A 16,046-nucleotide genomic window follows, 5' to 3' on the forward strand; every position below is an offset into this window, starting at 1 on the left:
GCAGGAGAAGGTAGTGGTGATGGTTTAATGGTGGCAGGAGAATGGTGATGGTGGTGTGTGTATGCAGAGAGAGAGAGATTGTTTTTGTTTTTTCTTTTTTTATTTTAATGCGTATACACTTCTAAAAATTTCTTTTCATAAAGATGATTGACGCCACCGATAAGATAGGTCCGCCATGAAGATGGCGTAGTGTTAGGCAACAAAGGCATGTGGTATTTAAAACTTACAAAAGAAGGATAATAAAACCTTTCATAAATGAAAACAAAATTTTGGTTAATCATGCTTTTATTCAATTAATAAATTTGTTTTACGACAACTTTCATCTAAATGATTTACTAGATAAATCATGTTTTTATTCGCAAATCATTTAGTTCCTTATTAGAAGATGTGTATATAATTCATAAACTCTTTACGGGTGAAAATCTTAAAATAAACAAACATGATATTTACTTAGTTTTTTATAGATAGTCTCAAAAGAACCTATTGGATTTAAACAATATAACTCTAAATGATATGTAACTCATATGTAGATAATTGCAAACATTCTTAAATAGGTTGGTATTGCTCTGAAACACTAAATATACGGATTGTTGCCCCCACTCCTTATTGCTTTCATATTCAATTGTTATAAACTCATTAGTTTCATATACATTGGAAACTCATTGCGTCTTTAAAATATCGATTCATTTGACTTTCTGTTGAATTCCTATTATGACTATGATGTAGGTTGACGTCATACGATAGAATTATGTTAGTTGTACTCATTATCGCATATTCGATATATGTTATGATTATTGCATAAATAAAATAAATTGTACTCTAGCTCCCTGAGTTTTGCTTCTCGTGGAGCGTCCCACGAGTATGTTGTTGCGGCATCGACAACATGTGCACTACCCGTGACTGTGAGATCAGTTCACGACGTCTCTTAAGTACAAGTGGTACACATGATTATTAGGAGGCGTATGGATCGATCATAGGATTAATATTGAGGATAGCAGGTATGCCAACTCGCCACGTCGTGTGATAAATATGCAGGAGTAGCTACCTGTGTATTGTCACATTTTATGTTTCACTTATGGGTACATCAGCATGATACGACTTAATTTATTAAATTATGTTACTTTGCGTTGTATTATTTTTCGTAAGTTTTATCTTATAAGCGTTTCAAATAAATCATCATTTGCTAGTTTGAGCCTATTATTCCGTACTGAGCATTCGGCTCATTTTGTTATTTTTGTATACAGATCAACATGATACTTCGGGCGGGATTACGAGAGAAGAATAAAGCATTAGGAACTTAAATAAAATATCTTTATAGCCGTATTATATGTAAATTAATACTAGGTTTGCTTGGTCCACTGTATTATACATTTGACAAGTAAATAAATAAAAGTTATGTCTTTTGTTCAGAAACCATATTTATTATGATACGTCAAGCCCATCCGAGTGTTACATGTAATGTTTTTGAATGAGTCATGCAATGATTTGTATTCCATGGTAAGTTTTTTAAGATGGTTACTTTTTACCACTATATGATAACGGAGGCGTTAATGATAATCGAAATGAACAATAAAAAGTTCATGAAGGGGTAAGCCATTCAACATTTGCAATTGAGTTGAGTGTATCGAACATGCTTGTCTTGTTATTGGCAAGGTCTTCGAAGTCGGTACATGCAACCAGAAAAGAGAACTTGAAGGCATATATGATAATGATAATACAAAAGGTAAATATGAAGTTATCTTTTCTTCATTCTTGTAAGACCTAGCAGCTAGCTCATTTGTAAGTTTGTAGCATACTGTTACTCATACCAGGATTCGTACATTATACTTTTGCTTATATTTGTGATATGTATTGTAGTTTTGTCTTTTTACCGATTTATGCGTTTGTAACTATTAACAAGTGTGGAGCAGCATGGTTCTTCAGAACTATAATTATAGGGTTCATAAGTTAACTTCCTATTCCCAGAAATTAATATATATTTTTAGGTTATGGATCTCAATCTTTTTCCACATTCCCGCCAATCAGTGGCGAAGCTTGAACTAAGGACTCAAAATGTATACAAAATTTCACAAACGAAGGGGGGCGTGCTCAAATTTTCGGCCGAAAACGGCTAAATTTACACTACGTATAAAAATTTTCGGAAGAAAACGGCTAAATTTACACCACTGCGTGGAAAAAACAGCCCGTGCCCTAAGCAACCTTCGCATTGCCGCTGATCATGCCAGTTATTCAAGTAATGGATCCAAAAACCTCACATTATAACAGATGTTTGCACTTTGGATTGCATGTACACAGTACCCACAAACCAGCATATTCTATACAAACCAGTGTTCAAAAACAAAAACATGCAAACAGAAAAACAACTTCTTTTCACCACAAAAGCGATAACATCATTCAAGCCGCATCTTCCAGCACATACCGACTAAAATGGCTAACCCGAAACTTCCACTCCCCTTTAGCCGGATCATACGACACAAACTCGGCACCTTGGTCCTCGGCCTTCCTTTTCAGCATTTCTTTATACTTTTCAACTCTCGGTCCTTCAGCTAATTGTCGGCCCGTCTTTTTATCAACACATTTTATATTCAAAAGGGTTACCTCAGCAGGCTTATTGAGGCCCTGCCCAACAGGTGGTTTTTGGTCTCGTCCATGTAAACAATCACTTCACGGTTATTAAACTGGATAAGAGACTCGAGGTCCAAACGTCTCACATCGGTTTCCCCAAAAAACTTGATGCTTCCAAAATTATGTCGCCCGACAACAAAGTCCTTCACGCGGCGGCAGAAACCGGGTTCCGCCCGCTCTTTGGCGGCTAGTTCTTGGATCCGTGGCTCGGTGTAGTAATCTGAGTGGCGGAGTTTGGGCATGAGTGTTTCAATATCGGCCCCGTGTTCGTAAACAATTGCTGCCTCCCCAGCTCGGTGACCGGTTAAACTGATGTATGAGTCAGATTTTGGGTCCTCATGTGCACCGTTTGTTTTTTGTGTTATTTTGACAGGAGTCGTTTGTTCCTTGAAAGCACCGTTTTCAGAATAATTTCCTGCATGAAGTTGAGGTTAATAAGACATGAAATAGGCATTAAAGATAACTGAAACATAACTATATTTGTAGATAGCAAGGTGATGAAAAAAATGATCTTACTATTCCCGTTATCTGTAGCACGGCCGTTTTGATGAGTGGTAGAAGTGAACTCGGTATATTGACCTGAATTCAAGTAAAAAATTTAATCGATAATGCAGGTAGATTTACAGGCGTGCATGGATTGGTTTGGGTTTTCAGCTCAAACCAAAAACCGAATATTTGGTTTTTGGGTTTTTTTGTATAGGGTTGTCACAATGGGTTCGGTTCAGTTGCGGTTTTGTCATATTTAGTTTGAAATTTTTTGGGCAAAAAAAAGGCCCGAAATACTGAAATTGGGCCTAAAACTTTGGGCCTAATATCTTTTTTGTTAGTTAATGATTACTTGATTACACATTTGAAATTAAAGGGCCTATACAATTTATTAACTTATAAATTACTTGAAGTCAAATCATTTCGAATCGGTTATCGGTCAGGTTTGGTTTTTTTCAGATTTGCTTGACAGCAAAACCAAAACCAAACCAAAAATCAGTTTTCGAAAAACTTAAAACCAAGCCATCGGTATTTCATTGGGTTCGGTTCCAAGCGGTCCGGTCAGCCTTTTCGGTTTTGTTTGATAGCAAAACTACAACCAAACCCGAAAAATCAGTTTTCAAAAGAACATAAAACCAAACCGTCAATTTTTTATTGGGTTCAGTTATTTCACTTCGGCTACTTCATGCTTCGCTTCCGTTCACACCCCTATAAATTGATACAATCTAGAATGTTCATTAGAATTTGGTGACTATATACTAATTATAAAATTAGAATTTTGGTAAATCTATACAATCTAGAAAGTTCTAAAATATTCACATTTAATTACTCCTAGATTTGTATATACTTTTTCCAAAAACTATATATTAGCAGGAAACTTTACCATTAGCTTGTGCTGGAGAAGATACATTTTTTTCTTTCAGTTTCTCCGCAGATACTTTCATAGGCGATTGTTCCATAGGGCGAATAACCAGAGCTCTTGGATTCTCTCTCGGGATGAAAAGAGCATCTGCTTTGGGTGTACTAACTGTCTCTTCTTCGTCGCTGAAAAACGAAACCTATACAAATCAAATTATTAAACAAGATTCTTTTGTCATGAAAAACAAGCAAGATAAGTAAAAGGTAAAGTGATATTAAACCTTTGAGCTGTCATTCTTGGGGAGATATTTCCTTGCAGGCAACCTGATCCGCCTTTGAGAAAGATATCTAGAAGTCAACACAGATGACATCCTTACGGGAGCAGGCTTATCAACAACCTATAGGTGTTAAGAAAAAATGCGTAAGCTAACGCAGTCACATTTGACCGAGTGATTGCATCTTATATAATACTTACTGGCAAACTAGAAATTCCATACTGAATTGAAGGTGTGTTTTCCACACGCCCAATTGACATTTGAGGCATTGCTGGTAGAGTTCCAAACGGATTTGTAATTGGTTGTGGTTGCGGACTCTGATTGGCAGACCTGCCACATTAAGGATGCATTGAGAAATTTGGAACAAAACGAATAAAATATATAAGCGCACGTGCGCGCGAGTGGATAGTGGTAACACATACAGTTGTCCAAAATTACTCTGGCCAAAAATGCTTGGTGTGCTACCTATTAATAAAAGCATACGAGAATGTGAAGAAAAAAAATTGCGGATAAAACAGAAGGATCCAAAAAAGTCATCATAAAAAATAAAGACAATTTAAAATGAATTCAATCACCTGCAGGTGTTGCAAATCCAAAACCACCTGGATTTGGAGTCGATTGAGCCGTCTGAAAGGGATTTGAAAAAGAAGACTGCATGTATAACCAACAGAAATAAATATACTAAACACAAATTATTACAAGTCACAAATGATTCACAAGTGAATGCTTTTTTTAATCAGAGGTAACTTACACGTGTCTGATTGAATCCCATGCTGTTTGTACTAAGTAATGAAGGTGTGCTTGAAAACAAGTTTCCTCCAAAAGCATTTGATTGACCAAAGGCGGGAGCACTCTGCCCAAAAGACGGGGCAGTCTGCCCAAACAATGAAGAGGTCTGCCCAAAAGGTGAACTTGGTTGACCAAGAGTGGGTGTGGTTGACTGGAACAAGGGGGATGATTGAGTGCTTCCAAAGTTAAGGCCAGTAGCAAACGATGAAGTTGTTCCCTGAGCTTGAGTACCAAAAATAGATGTTGAGGTTCCAAATGTAGATGAACTGGGTGTTCCAAAAAGAGAAGAGGTTGTAGATACAAACGCAGGGGTTGACCCGAATACGGATGGTGCTGTTGTAGGTGTAGACCCAAAAGGGTTAGATGGTACAGAACCAAAAGGTGAAGAAGCAAGTGACGAAGTTGAGGTTCCAAACCCCGAGGTACCAAAAGTTGGGGTCTTTGGGCCAAACAGGTTGGTAGATGTTGAGGAAGAAAATGGATTTGCAGGTGAGGAAGAAGCAAAAGGGTTTGCTTGCTGTGTGTTAGTCATATTAAAGCCCATTCCAGACGAAGATGGGCCTGCAGGATTCGGGCCACCTAAAACAAAAGGAAAAAAAAAGCAGGAAACAATAGAAAAGGTGGTAAGAATGGGATCACAACGAGTATTAGAACGGTAAATGAACCAAACATTCAGGGAACAGTTCGTGAACTGTTTGTTTATTGAAAGGATCTGATCTCATAATTATCCATAACTGTTTATCTCTCTAGCATGACCACTTGATGATGAACGAGACAGAACATGAGCACGTGTCTCGTTTGTTCATTTATTTTCATGAACATTGGTTCTTATGTTCTTTATTTTACGTTCATTTATGCTCGTTTGTTAGTTTACGTTTGTTTAACTTGGTTTATTTACGTTCGTTAATATATTCATTTTAAACTTTTAACTCATTACAGCTTAGTTTAGCTTGAGTAACTTTTTAGACCCACCACATTGTTCTTCACATCACTCTTACCTGGTTTGAGCTCAGTTACATTCTTTCATCTATGTTCAGTTATGTTCGCTCGTTTACTGTTGTAAACCGTCCGTTTATGCTGTTAACTAACGAACATAAATGAACACGAAGAAGTTACTTTTCTTAACAAACAAACACGAACTAGAGCACCCCGTCCGTTTAATTGTCTGTGTTTGATCGTGTGTTCAGTTAAAGCTAACAAATGAACATAAACGATCAAACACGAACATGCTTGGTTTGTGTTCGTTCGGTACGTTTACAAACCTATGAATATTACCTTTATCTCCCGACTGATAGTCCTCCCATCTAAGTTCTTCATGACATTTTTCTTTGTAGGTAGGCATGGCGGATATTGACTCAAGTTTTCCAGCTGGCTGTGTACCACTACCACTGTCGGCCTCAGGTGTCTGAGCATATGCGGTTACTCTACTTCCCCCACGTTGACTTCCAAATGCTGGTTGACCAAACCCTGGACTCCCAAATGCAGGTGTTGTGGTTTGACCTCCTGAATGTTTGTGTACAGTAATACAATTTCAGTAAAGTAAACATTTAAATGAACAAGTAGCTATATAGAGAAGTAGGCAAGTAAATGAACCGAACTGTGAACCGTTCAGCTGGAAGTTTGTTTTGTTCATTCATTTAATAAGCGAACGAACATGAACAAAACTTATCGTTAGGCCCATTACTTTATGTATTCAATTATTGTTATTTGTTAGGCCCACTACAATTTAGTCTAGTTTTAGTAAATTAAAATACCACCCATTACAATTTAGCCTAGTTTTATTACCTTCTTAGGTCCAACATATTAAGGGGGTGTTTGGGATTCCTTATTTTACCTCCTTATGACTTATTTAAGTCATAAGTTATAAGTTACAGAGTTGTAACGTATGACTTATACACTCACAAAGCCTAACTTTGCCAAACACCTTATAACTTATAACCTATAATTTATAAGTTATAAGGAGGTAAAATAAGGAATCCCAAGCACTCCCTAGCATTCACATTTACTTTTAACTGGTGTTTGTTTATGTTGACTGTCCCTTTACGTTTGTGAACCGTTCGTTTATACTATTAACGAACGAATGTAAACAAACATGAATAGTTTCATCTTCTTAACGAACGAATACAAACAAGAAAACCATATCCCTTTAACAGATCGTGCTCGATCGTTTGTTCGGGTAAAGTTAAACGAACAAATGAGCATGAATATGCCCGTTCGGATTGTTTGCAGTCCTATAGAGAAGGAAGCTTACCAAAGGGGGAGCTTTGAGCCCCAAAAGTTGTGGTAGTAGCACCAAATGGGCTACTTCCAAATGCAGAAGTTGATTGACCAAATGCTGGACTTGACCCAAAATTGAAAGGAGATGAAGCAGCACCAAAAGCAGGTGTAGGTGATGAACCAAATGCAGGTGCGGTTGATACACCAAATGCAGGCGCGCTTGATGCACCAAATGCAGGTGTGCTTGATGCACCAAAAGCTGATGTACTAGATCCAAAAACAGAAGTGCTAGAAACACCAAAGGCAGAGCCTGTGTTACCAAATGTAGGGGTTGATGTAGAACCGAAAGCCGGTGTGCTTGTAGCACCAAATGCAGGTGTGCTGGTGGCACCAAATGCAGGTGTGCTTGTGGCACCAAATGCAGGTTGACTTGAAGCTCCAAAAGGTGAAGAGCCAAAAGGATTGCTTCCAAAAGCAGGTTGTGATTGCTGCTGAAATGAGCTTCCAAAAGGACTTGACTGTGTAGTGGATCCAAAGCCACCAAATGAAGGACTCTGCCCAAACACAGATGAACCTGTGATTTAGAATATAGGAGGTGAAGAAATCAGATGTAAGAGATAAAAGAGAAATGAGGGGAAAACTAAAGGCTAAAGCTAATGCATAATACATAAATGAGAATAAGATGTTATATTTAAAGTTCATAATCTATAGATTTTTAGAACACTGCAATCAGATAAGAAAATATGAAACTGATGTGATTAAAAATAATCAGGTGTGTGCTTTAAGAGATGAGGAAAGAAAAAAAGCAAATCAGAAACTCTTAAAAAGTGACCATTCAAAAATGTAGCCAACCTTTTGATTTCTAAATATGAAGTCGTTATAAGGAAGATTATTCTCCAGGCTACTATAATATAAATAATATGCACAATGTGTTACTTGATTTAACAAGTTTTTTTTTATTTATTTAACAAGATATATGGTGATCAGCGCATTTGATCCCAAAAGCCAATATGTGAGGCTTTCATTACTAAAAGAAATTTAAAGATGGTGTTTGAACTTGTTAACTTTTAAACACTAAAATATAAGATAATTTATCATCTCTGGTCAGATTTGTTCAAATTCTCAAACCTATTTCTCAATCGAAGAACAGATTTAAACAAACATAAACCCATTGCAATCAACTGCATAAAGTGCCGCATCACACACAAGATCGCATCAGACCATACCATGTGATGCGTGCACGCATCGCGCGACGCGATCTCATCACGGCATCATGTGATGCATGCATTATGTGTTTTGATGCGCACACTTTAAAACCAAAATGTGTAACCCACCAAATGTGAGACACTCAAAACCAAGACCCTGAGCATGTACTCAGTCTCTAGTAAAACTACTTGCTCAACAAAAACCACCTCTTGCAAGTTTGAATTCTGAACAACAATGTTGCTTGCAAGGAGAGATGAAAAAACCACCAAATACCACATCTTGTAACTAAAGTAGTAAAGTATATTACATACGCATCAAATGTGATTGCTTATCCTAACCAATCACACCAGAAAATGTACACGCATTACTTCAGATATCTACAGTCTTCAAGTGACCAACATTGACATGAAAGACCAAGTCAAAAAAGTCATATTGATAATCAAGTACATTATTTGAAGACTGAACTTAAAAAAGATTGATAAATGTACTTACCACCAAAAGAAGTTGATGAACCACCAAATGCTGGGCTTGATGAAGCTCCAAAACCAGGCGTCGAACTCCCAAAAGCAGGTGCTGATGAAACACCAAAAACTGGTGAGGAAGCTTGGGTGCCAAACACACCAGTAGATGTGCCACCAAAAATAGAACCTCCTGTTGGTGAACCAAAGGGAGACGAGCTACCAAATGGTTTTGGAGCAAATAGATTGTTATTTGCATTACTAGTCTGCCCAAAAACTGATGGAGACCCAAATGGGCTATTAGATGACTGCCCAAAAGCTGTTTTATATAACCAGAAACAATTAGATTAATGAAGTTTCTGATCAAATATAAAAAAGATACATTTCATAGAAGCAAGTTCCAAGAACCAGGCATACAATGTCCATATCCATATCCAACAAGCATAGATTTAATCCAGTCAGCATGATACATTGTATTGTGCATGTCAACAAGTATGTTTAGAATGGTCCACATTCAACATCGGCAATTAACAGCATCACAATTACATAGATTTTAAGAAATCAATGTGTCACACTGTCATCTCAGAATATTAACACAAGAGCATGGAACAAGCATCCTCTATCTAGTGCCTCTAATACTTTTTAATGGTGAAAAGATCAAATATTGGATACTCAAATAGCAAATTAAGTGAAAGTAATAGTTAATTTACAGCATGCATCCGTGTGCATATTAGCAACCTTTCTACCTGGCCAAAATACAAACTAAACAATTTTTCATTGAGCCTTTTAAGTTTTAACCGAGAAGAGTACACCTTTGTCTCACTCGCTTAGCAAGAAATCTCATGAGCTAATTAATGAAACCATTTATTTCAACTCTATCCTTGAACATTAACCTATGTTGCTTGGATATATAATAAAAAAAAGCATAAACAATAGACAAGACCATGTTTGACCAGAATAATACACTATTATATACAGCACAAAGCATATCAAAAATTTAATAAACACTTGTTTGAGGTAAAGGGTTTATTGTGTCACCATGCCTCATTCTCTCTCTATTTTGGACATAGAAATAAGTGTGTTTCAAGCTCAGCTCATAAAAAAAATAAAAAATAAGAGGCTTGGCTAGTTGGCTCACTAAAAGCTCAAGCCACCACTTGGTTCTTAACTGCCATTTATCACTTAAAGAATAGTTTTCATTGAGCTCATAAGTATTGGGAGTCTCATTACTTAATAAACAAATTAATCCCAATGAGCTAAAGCCAATGGTATATTTTAACAATGTTAAGACTCGCATGCTACATTTTCCTGAAAACAAACACACAAAGTAAAGCATAGGCGTGCAACGTAAACGACCTTCACAAACAACATCACATTGAAAAGAGAAGGCCATTTTGCAGGAAATCTCAATCTCAGTCATTACATTATAGAGAATTAAAAACATTAAGTAAAACAGATTCGAAAGAAGAGAAACGAAGCTTACGGTTGCTAGCACCAAACATGATTTCTTCCTATTGATTCAGTACACCTTCAATTCAACAATAACCTCCTAATCTCCAATCCTGTAGAAACATTCAATACATGTATTCATTACAAAGCATATTGAATTAACATACAAACGAATGAAACAGATCGATCCAATAACAAAAACTTACAACAGACCTAAGCCGGCAAATTCGTATCCGCCATATCACCGTAATCAAATATCTTCAATCTCAACCAGCTAATCGTATCTGTTCGAATTCAAACTGTAATCCGTTCAACAACTAAAAAATAACCGCCAAGAGATTGATACGAGCAATTAATAGCGAAATGAACGTATAGAAAGGTGATAATCGAGATGCATAACGGAATAAAAGAGGTATAATTGGAAGCTAGGGTTACGATCATGATCATACCAAACGACGAAGATGGTGGATCCAGACGCAAGAAGATGGATAGATGAAACACCCCACCCCGTATGTGATTTCCAATTACGTATAACCACACTTTAGGCTTCGTGATAGCCCGGTTGGTTCTTTTAGAATATGTCGGTTTGAGTCTCGGTGTCCACAGAGGGTTTCAAGTCAAATCGGAAGCGTCAAACAATAGGAGACGGTTACAGATTGACTCGGAAGAAGCCGTGCTTAAAAAATACGTATAAAACTACTATTATAAATATATAGTTATTAAATATTACAAGTTAAGACATATGAGACTAGTCGTAAATGTGTGACTAAAAATTCATACTACTTTTTTTGTGTGTGGTTAAAAAGGTATGTAATTAAAGAGACAATACTATATTCTTATTAAAACCTTTTCTTATAATATACAGTAAAGTGTTAAAAATGAAAAGGTATGTAAAAAGGAGAAAAGATGGCAATTAAAGTATGGGGCATTACCTTTAATGTAAGATTGTTAAGTGGTTCTTGATTGGGTTAAAGATATGTACAGTTAAAGTGATATTGATATTAATATATCATACATGTGCAAAACTATCTATACTTGTTTTGGATGGAATAATAAGCCTAGAACAAAAGTTAAAACATAATATGACATCAAATGAGACTTGGATGGCGCTTTCATCCTTTGAGATGAATTATCTCTTGAAACTTTGGAAATGAGTGGAGGGCGTTATGATCCTATATTCCTATATAGAGAGAAAGACTTTTAATCATAATGGTTAATTCAAACACGCTTAACTCTATAAAATCTATTGCACACCTGCTATTTGAACGAAAGGAAGATTAACATTAAGGTTAAAGCGAATATCAATAAACAGTGATGAAGCATGCCCTTGTTGTGATGGTATCAGAATATTCAAAGGTTGATGTGTAACACTCTTGTAAGGCCCCGTTCCCGATAACCCTACTTTGGTGTTGGATTTACTCATAAACACATTTCTAAAATCAGAGTAAATTAAAAACTTCGCGGAATAATTAAAAACTTCAAACATCACATTACAAAACATTTATTCTTGTCTTAACATACAAATTGTCTTTTCATAAATAATTAATTAAAACAGTCATAACACTTCATCATGGATGCCAGTCTCTTCAGTCCATGCCTTGTGTCCCTTCTTAAGCCACCTGCCTCAACCTATTTGCCTGCGTGCATACTAAAAGTCAGCTACGCTGAGTGAGTTCTAGTTAATCAATTAACATACAATACATTCATACCCTTACTCATACGCGTCCGAAGATACGTATTCATACCTTAGTTTTCTATTACTCCTTTCATATATATCTTATATACATGCATACGTACTTACATATTTTCTTTCATAAAACCCTATGGTATACCATAAGCTATTCTACATTAAACATCACCGATATTGTAAGGGTCTGGTCCCTATCATCACATATATTATAAGGATCTGGTCCCTAACATTACAGATATTATAAGGTTCTGGTCCCTACTGCCTCGAATAACCATACTTATCATACGTGCGTTATTTTACCTGTCTCATGTATATAATAATATATATATATACATGCTCATTCATACTATCATTATATAGTAATAACATCCATACATAGTCATACATGTATCATACACTTATCAATTAAGTAAATGTATTAACTATTACATAGGAGTATGCACACAGCCCCGAAAACATTTTAAAGAGAAATGGGGCTAGAACTCACCTGGAGTCGATTTCTCTCGTCGTTAATGGTAATTCCCTTCTTTAGTTGCGCACGGCTAACTGTACTATACATTACGCGTGTCAATTATCTATTACCACTATTTCCTAAATCTAAATTTATGAAACCCTCAACTAACGGGGGTCCGGGGGCAGCGCCCCTACTAGCGGGGTCTAGGGGCGGCAGCCCCTAGCAGGGTCCAAGGGGCAGCGCCCCTAGCTGGGGTTGAGCTGCCAGGTCAGCTCGGAAAAATTTTATTTTCATTAACAGTCCTTTAACAAAAATGCATCAGAAAATGAATTTTATAAAATTGCGCATGGAAGAATTTCGCTTCGCATGCATGGAATTTCGCTTCGCATGACTTTTTCGCTTCGCATGCTTTTTCGCTTCGCATGCTGTTTCGCTTCGCATGGAACTGTTTCGCTTCGCATGACTGTGCGATGCGAAATTACCTTTTTTGCTTCGCATGGTCATGCGATGCGAAATAGCCTTTTTCGCTTCGCATGGCTTATGCGATGCGAAATTCTTCTTTTTCTTCGTTTTTACCATTTAATGGCCATTTTACTTCGTGACTCATCCTTATGACCCGATTTTACCCTTTTAAGGGTTTTGGGTTGTACCAACTTTGTATACTTGCGTTTTATAAGGCCCGAACATCACATTTTTACCATATAACATTCTCGTGGGGTTATAACTTATCAAGTTCATGTTTTTCTTCCATCATATACCCCGATCTATCCTTCTAGCGGTTTGCATATCGAATCCGACCTAAAACTTAACCTTTAAAACCAAAACTCACATTTTGTTGGTCTCGGGTTCGGATCTGGACAGATCCGTGGAGCTTGGTGGTGTTTCTTGTTGTTTTAAGGTGTTTACACCCAAGATTCTTCCTTCCTTTTGCTTGGATCCGAATCCGAATTGCTAGAGAGAAAGTGTGTGTTTTCTAGTGTGTGTGTTGTGTAAAGAAATGGTGAAAGGATGGGGAATGGCCTTATATAGGGAGCCATGGGCCCCACCATCCACCTCCATTCCAATCTTATCCAAATACAAACACGCACACAACCAAACTAACGACACACCGATAATAATAACACTTTCCGTTATTTATTAATTCTCAAAACACGGATGTTACAACTCTGCTTATAAAATGGACCGTAGGCTTAAAGCTTTGCGATGGAAAACAAGTATCAAACCGTTATTTTCAGAGTTCCTATTATTCGGTTTACAAATACCATTTATCGGCATAAAATGTGTACAACATGTCTTATGTTTGTAGAGTACGTTAAAACTTAATAATTAATACAATATAATCTAACTATTATATTAAGGCAACATGGTTTTCACATAGCCTTTAATTAAGCCATCCACGTAAGATTCCACCTCAACTTCAACATTATAACTTACAGCTAATAAGCTATTTAATTTTAATTTATTTATTTATATTATTAAAACAAAATCATTCTTTCATAAGGTATGTTATTATGAATCCATAAGATAAAAATATGTTGTATTAAACATATTTAGACATATAAATATATTTAATATGCTTTTGAAACGGCAAGTTATGTTATTACGTATATTATTGAATTTAATTTTTTTGTTGTATTTTTTTTAACCACCCGTGTATTATACGGGCTATATCCTAGTAAAGCATTAAGTCTTAATACTTCTTCAAATTGTTTTCTTTTTGTGTAAACTTGCACGCATACAAGAAAACCACCCTTGGCGTGTGTTTGATATATATAAAATAGCAGTGTAAATTGCATAATCGATTTCAAAATATATAAAATGATCATTAACCCACTAACTAAAGATAAGAACTGAATATCAATTCGTTGATATCGTGTGCACAGCTAGTAATACTAGACCTTTACAAATAAATAATGAATCTAATAACCTAATTAAGATGATAAAATTAAACTAATGACTTGAAAGTACTAAGTTAACTAAACTATTAACTATATTAACCGTGTTGACTCACTTAAATTTAAATGAGAGGAGGGTGTCACTTAAGCTATTGAATCTATTTGACTACACTGATGTATATGGTTAATTAAATATATGAGAGATATTTCTACGAGAGCAGTGTCTGGTTAGGACACTCAAACGAGTTAGTAGTTAGGTCTCAAAGACTTGATGCATGTCTACCATAAGGTTCACTACAATAAAGAATCGATATCTACTAGTATGGAGTTCTAAGAATGAACTACATTCCTTTCGATCTTGAATAACTATAATAAAAGATGCCTAGTCACTTAGATGCAAATGTTAGGTGGTATGTGATCACAAAGCGATTCGACTCGACCCACAAAGGCATGTCAAGAGAAGCCACGTTTATTTAGTTAATTTGCAAGTCCAAGTCTATCCACTACGTCTTTTAATTTAGCATTATTTATCTTTTTGTTAGTCCATGATCAAGATCATGTTAGTGTAGTTATCTTCCATATTATTGTATTTGAGTAGCCTTTGTGTTTTAATGAAGATTTAGCAGAAAATCATTTAAAATGTCTAACTCTTTATTTTATTTCTTTGGAGTCTAACCCACTCAAAGAGTCTATCACTTGAGAGATTAGCTATCTCGAATACGGCTACTAACACAAAGCAACTAACGAGACTAATTGTTTATGACTTGTAACTGCTTAGATACATCAAACTACTACAATTTGTTGTCACAAATCCATGAATAGATTGAATATAAACGAGAAAGATCCTAATTAGAACTTGGAACCTTTTATTCAACTCTAATTCTTAATAAGTCTACTTGATTTTATTAGACTGGTTAATTTAAAACATCTAGGATTGTGTCTAATCTATAATCCTATGTAATTTCTAAGAATAGTATTCATTTGTCTTAAAACACATGCAACACAATAACATAATCATTCAAACAATCCAACAAAGGTCAAATATTCATATTCACCATAAAAATCAGAATTCAACTATCTACTAAAACCAATACTGGTTTCTTATTCAATCAACTCATAAAAACATCAAAATAATAAGAATATCATGTCATAGCTAAGTTACTATAGATTTAGCTAGTTGTAATATAAGAAATGAAAACGAACAAAAAATAACAATGTTCATGAAAAATAGCGAAGCTCCGGTCTTCAACACTCAAACACATCTATTCCACCCGTAAGCCTCAATTCTCACAAATAATCGATTCTGCACTCTAGAAAATCTTTAATGATGGGCTAAAACGAGGAGATGATAAGAACAGCCGACCCTGTGACTCAATGTGGCCAATATCTCGTCGAAACTTCATGAGTCGTGTCAGTCAATTAACTTGGTCAACAATAAAAATCATATGGATCGTATAGCGGAATACAACTCATATCCTCCTAGGATTTCTTGAAATCTTCCAACTTTTCAGCCTATGTTCAGACTTCATTCCAATAAGTAACAGACGACTATGAATATCGTATACATGTGCACTTGTCTTGTATAATTAGCCCTTCATTAATTTACTTAATATTATAACTGTTATTGAATCATTGGGGTTTTCT

The 16,046-nt window shown here is 35.9% G+C and overlaps 1 pseudogene across 1 annotated transcript; it reads right to left on the reverse strand.

Moving 5' to 3' along the window:
* Positions 1-2,394: 2,394 nt before the first annotated feature.
* LOC143633562 (nuclear pore complex protein NUP98A-like) lies at positions 2,395-10,476 on the reverse strand (annotated as a pseudogene). The gene is made up of 12 exons (XR_013153687.1): positions 10,398-10,476; positions 8,949-9,233; positions 7,285-7,824; positions 6,309-6,536; positions 4,996-5,612; positions 4,820-4,895; positions 4,667-4,709; positions 4,445-4,574; positions 4,251-4,367; positions 3,995-4,169; positions 3,142-3,204; positions 2,395-3,040 (listed from the first exon to the last, which is right to left on the reverse strand). The product of XR_013153687.1 is annotated as a nuclear pore complex protein NUP98A-like (transcript).
* Positions 10,477-16,046: the final 5,570 nt, after the last annotated feature.

Source organism: Bidens hawaiensis, unplaced genomic scaffold (assembly GCF_021521415.1).
Source record: "Bidens hawaiensis isolate Kalapana, Puna unplaced genomic scaffold, B.hawaiensis_p1.1 tig00006781_1, whole genome shotgun sequence".
Classification (NCBI taxonomy): Eukaryota; Viridiplantae; Streptophyta; class Magnoliopsida; order Asterales; family Asteraceae; genus Bidens; species Bidens hawaiensis.